This window comes from Aptenodytes forsteri, unplaced genomic scaffold (assembly GCF_000699145.1).
Source record: "Aptenodytes forsteri isolate BGI_AS27 unplaced genomic scaffold, ASM69914v1 Scaffold54, whole genome shotgun sequence".
NCBI lineage: Eukaryota > Metazoa > Chordata > Aves > Sphenisciformes > Spheniscidae > Aptenodytes > Aptenodytes forsteri.
The window spans coordinates 18,463,760-18,468,930 of NW_008796044.1; the positions used below are offsets into that span (position 1 = coordinate 18,463,760).

General features: G+C 59.1%; 1 protein-coding gene across 2 annotated transcripts in view; it reads right to left on the reverse strand.

The window, feature by feature from the left end:
• Nucleotides 1-3,343, reverse strand: part of FGF1 (fibroblast growth factor 1) — a 32,936-nt gene extending 29,593 nt beyond the window's left edge. Inside the window, exon 1 of one of the 2 annotated variants that reach the window (XM_009285953.1) lies at nt 3,270-3,343. The gene's annotated coding sequence lies outside the window, so the exon portion shown is untranslated. Of the gene's footprint in view, nt 1-3,061; nt 3,228-3,269 lie in introns of those variants that run through there. The other variant, XM_009285954.2, reaches the window with a different exon arrangement.
• Between the last annotated feature and the right edge of the window lie 1,828 nt (nt 3,344-5,171).

Genomic DNA, 5,171 nt, shown 5'->3' on the forward strand with positions numbered 1-5,171 from the left:
GCAGCTGCCTGCCCTGCCCGGACCGCCGGGTCAGCCCAGCGGGCGGGGGCTGGTGTTGAGCCTCCCGTTGCCGCGGGAACAGCGGGCTGCGGCGCAGCAGGGTCGGAGGAGCAAAACCAACAGAAAGCAGCGCTTCTGCTCGCTTTCCTCGTTCCCATCCCTGTGGTCCATGGCGTTCTGTGCAAGCGCTGGTTATTTCAGCGGCCTCCCGGGGAAGGCAATAAACTCCCTGGCCCCGATCAGCTCCCGGGGGCAGCGGGGACGGGGGTCTCTGCCTTCCCCTCGGGGCAGCTGGAGAGAAGGGGCTCGGGCAGGCGGCTGTCGCAGGGCTCCGCCGGGCACGCCTGCGTTAACACTGGCACCGTGCTTCGGGCTGGGGAGAGCTTCGCCTTAAAAGCCGAAGCGCTCTTGAGAGCACTGTCAGCCTGATAAAATGCGGCTCCATCTCCCCAAGGACGGGGCCGCTTTGCCGGAGCTTGTGCCGGCTGCCGATGCTTGGCTCTGAGGCAGGGCTCTGCACCGGGGCCTTGGCCTTGCCGGGGAGCCAGCGGTGGGCTCGCGGGGTGCAGGCTGTGCCGCGAGTGGAGGCTGCGGGTTGCTGCACGTTAGCTGGCTGCAGCGTTAAAGAAGCAAGTGCGATGGCTTCACAGCTTGGCCTGCCTCCACCAGTGCTTTGATGTGGTGTTTAGGCTGTGTTATCTAAGGCTCGCTTAGAATAGACTTTTAGTCCTGGCTCACATGGAGCTTGTGTATTTGGACAGCCAGTCCAAACCGAAAGTATACTGACCCCAGACGTTTTGATAAAAACATATTCCAGTTGACTGCAGTTAACAGCAGCTAGTGGGGACGGCTCCTAACACATCCAACACAGCACAGGTGGACTCTGGGCTTTCCTAGCATCTCAGTATTCTTTTTTTTTTGAGTTTGAATGAGCCCACGTGATATTTCCTCCTGCCATTTCGGCCACATGTTGAAAATACAAAGAAAAAATAAGAAAGGTCTAGCCAAACATTTCTGCATCTCAAAAAAAGACTGTCCCTGGCTTTGGCTCGGGCTTTCCTGGATGAAAGGCATTGGGGTTGTTAGGATATGAGGAACATTAGGAAATGCTGCTCCACTTTCTCACTCGGGGGAATGTCCCCCTTGTTTTGGAGCTGTGGGGAGGCTGCACCCCCTCCCCATGCCCCCGGCCCTCCCCACTGCTTGCCTGGATCTCCTTACACCCCTGTCGTGGTCAGATTTGGCAGCTCTGATGCCATGCGGGGCACGGGGCGCCGCTGACGGCATCCTGCCAAATTTAGCGTTGTGTGCTTTCTGCCCGTCCTGAAGGCAGCCATCCCCGGGATGGAGCCAACACCGTGGAGCAAACACTCACTTCAACAGCAGGCTCCTGCGCTGGTCAATTAGAATCATAGAATCATTAAGGTTGGAGAAGACCTCTAAGATCATCGAGTCCAACTGTCAACCCACCACCACCATGCCCACTAAACCATGTCCCTCAGCGCCTCATCTACACGGCTTTTAAATACCTCCAGGGATGGGGACTCCACCACTTCCCTGGGCAGCCTGTTCCAATGTTTCACCACTCTTTCAGTAAAGAAATTTTTCCTCATGTCCAATCTAAACCTCCCCTGGCACAACTTGAGGCCGTTTCCTCTCGTCCTGTCGCTTGTTACTTGGGAGAAGAGACCGACCCCACCTCGCTACAACCTCCTTTCAGGGAGTTGTAGAGAGCGATGAGGTCTCCCCTCAGCCTCCTTTTCTCCAGGCTAAACAACCCCAGTTCCCTCAGCCGCTCCTCATCAGACTTGTTCTCCAGACCCCTCACCAGCCTCGTTGCCCTTCTCTGGACACGCTCCAGCACCTCGACGTCCTTCTTGTAGTGAGGGGCCCAAAACTGAACACAGTATTCGAGGTGCGGCCTCACCAGTGCCGAGTACAGGGGCACGATCACTGCCCTACTCCTGCTGGCCACACTATTTCTGATACAAGCCCGGACGCTATTGGCCTTCTTGGCTGCCTGGGCACACTGCCGGCTCATGTTCAGCCGGCTGTCGACCAGCACCCCCAGGTCCTTTTCCGCCGGGCAGCTTTCCAGCCACTCTTCCCCAAGCCCCAGTTAAAGATGAGCAGGAAGTTCCCTGCGCTGAGAAGTGCCTTGGCCGAAGCCCAGATGCCGACGGTGCCGCAGCGGCCCCCCCGGCCCTGCTGCTGTGCTGCATTGCACCGAGAGCTGGCGGGGACAGGGGTCACTGCCTTCGCAGCCAGCTCTGCCTCCTCCTGCCCTCCCCAGCCCAGCCCTGCCTGGGAAACTCCAGTTGCAGCAGATGCCCGTGTTATTTCCCAGGCTCTCGGGATGGCTTTAGACGGCTGGCTCCTGCTCCTGCCTGGGGTGAGGAACCTCCTCACCTTGCTGCCTTGAACGTCCGTGGGCCTCCTTGGCTATGAGTCCCATAAATAATGTATGCTTCTTGGGGTTGTTTGGAAGCACAGTGAATAAATAACCACAGAGCTGCTTTCTGCCCTGAGGAAGCAGTAGGTGCTTCTCTCTGCCTGGCACCCAGCCGTACGCAGGCAGTGCCTGTGCGGGCAGCTGAGCCCCCTCACACGCTGCCCCAGCGGCTCCTCTTCCCCCCAAACCACTATCACGCAGCAGAGACGATTTACGCAAAACTTTCTGCAGGACTGGTTTAAGATGAGACCACGAGATCCCCCAGGTCCCAGACTTTGGTTTCATCCCTCTTCTTGGAGCTGTACTGCTGAAACGGCTCAGCAAGTGCCGCTCAGCCCAGTACAGCCTGGGAACAGCACTGAAGTGGAAAGTCCCCCCCTCCTGCCTCCCTGCCAGCTCCCTGCCTCTGAGCCCGGAGAGAGGGAAAGGAAACCCCAGTTGTTCCCCCAGCGACACACAGCCGGCCAAGCCTGCAAACTTGGCCAGGACTTCAGGAACGCGCGTTGCAGACCATTTGGGAAGGGGTTGCAAAGCCCCCGCGAGGCTGCGGCTCTGCCAGGATGCCATGCCCGGGAGCGAGCACCGGGGGATGCTGGGGGAGGCACTCACCTGCTGGGTCGGAGTGCACGGGGCTGGGCGGTGGTGGCAGCAGCGTGGGCAGCAGCACTGTGGGGGCAGCCAGGAGACAACGCTGCCGACCTGCCCCGGGGGAGGGCAGGAGCTGCCTGGGGTCACCCTGCCTCTCACCCTGCTCCTCTGGGGCAGGCAGCTCCCAGGGCGATGAGCACCCGCGCCCGCACGCCCTTGCACCACTCACGGGCGGCTCCAGAGCAAAGCAGTGTCCCTCAGATGGGCGCGGGCATCGGGGCTGTGCCAGATCCTGGGCAAAAGCTGGCATCGGCCGGCGGGCACCGCGGTGCACAGGGACTGAAGCGGCACCGTGGCTGGCAGCGCGGGCCACCGCTCTGCGCCCACATAGGACAAGGAAGTATGGATAATCCTTCGCCTTGCTATTTTTTTCCTCTCATGTGATCTTGTTTTTGGACTGCTATTTTGGGGCTGGACTCCAGCCCAGGTGAAAGACAAGGATTTAATCCAGCCTGCCTCTCCCATCGCCCGGAGGGCCTCCCAGGACCTCTGCCTGCCTGCCCGGAGGATGGGGTTAAACCCTGCTGCCGGCTCCGGTTCGGTGTGTGCTTCCCAGCCCTTTCTCTCTCTTGCTGCAAAGCCATTTCTGTCCACAGACTGCTTCTGTGCAGTTGGAGGATGATGGCAAACAGGCTGCGGTGTGCATGCCGTGCCCAGCTGTGCCTCCGCCCTGTCCCGTGGGCACCCTCTGCCCTGTGTCCCCCAGGGCTCTTGCTGGGACTCGGCACAGCTGCAGAGTCAGTCTCCCCAGCACTGTTTGCCCTCTTTCTGCCCGTTTCTCCCCCCCCCGAAAACAGCCTGTCAGGAAGCTGACGGGAGATAAATAAAAAAAAATGCTCACAGTTTGCAGCAGCCTTGACATAAACTGATGTGAGGCGTGACCCCGCAAGCTGCTCATCGTCCCCCCTGTGCCGGCTGCGAGCATCCCGCCAGTGCTTGGAGGAGATGGGTGTGCATGGACATGGGGCAGGCGGGGGGCTGCTGGGGGTCCCCCCACACGATGTGCAGGAGGCCAGACCCTGCACTGCAGCATGCACATGTCCTGCCCATCCCTGCCATGGGGCCTCCTCTGGGGACAGGTCTTTGGGGACATCCTGGTGCCTCCGGCCCCCACACGCTCAGCACTGGCAGGGCTGACTATTTTTATCGCATTTATGTCTTTCAGCCCCCTGGATGAAAGCTGGGTGGGTGCCAGTGGAGCGCTGGGGAAGGGCAGCCTGGTTCTGCCGGCTCGGTGGGTGGCAGGAGATACCCCTGCATGGGGAGGAGTGGGGCAGAAAATGAATGGCTGGGATGCGACACTGCATCTCACCCGTCCCCATGTGCATGAGCCCCACGCGGACACATCCGTGCCCTTTCACGGTGGGTGGCGGGAGGAGTGGATGCTGTCACGGTGTATTTGGTTGCCTAAATTGGGTCTTTACATGAATAAAACTCGTTAAAGATTCCTGTGCTGAAGGCCAGAGATACCCGTGTAACGGGGCTGATCCCGCTGGGGACGTTCCACGCTGTATAGCCAGCCCAGGGCAGGGACAGGGGGGAAGGGGCTTATCGCAGCTGGGGGAGGGTGTCTGCACAGACACACCTTTGCCCAGACAAGCTGGAGTCCTGGAGAAATTCAGGAGAAACCCGAATTTCCTTCTCCGTAGACAGTCTCCCCAGTTCGGCTGTGGAAGAAGCCAGTTTCAGCAGCCAGCACTGAGCTGCACAGCACCGCGGGCAGGCGGCACACGGCAGCACGGCTCGGGTGAAGGATGGGACCCACGATGTGAAACTTTAGTCAAAGGTATGACCTGGGTTACAGGGAAGTGGGCTATTCCAGATGCGTGCTAGGTAAGTGAAAAATTCAGGTCCAAGAATTAGGTACCACTCCCTTTTGGAGTCTATTTCACAACCTTTAGATAACGTGTAAAATTCTTTTCTTTTTCCTGCTTTCCATTAGCCAGTTTTATATGAAATGAGGAATTGCTCGCTGACACCTGTTAAATGCTCTGTTCTCTTTTTGGGGGGGGGGGGGGGGGGGGGGGGGGGGGGAAGGGGGGGGGGGGGTATTATTTGTTTTTTATTATAG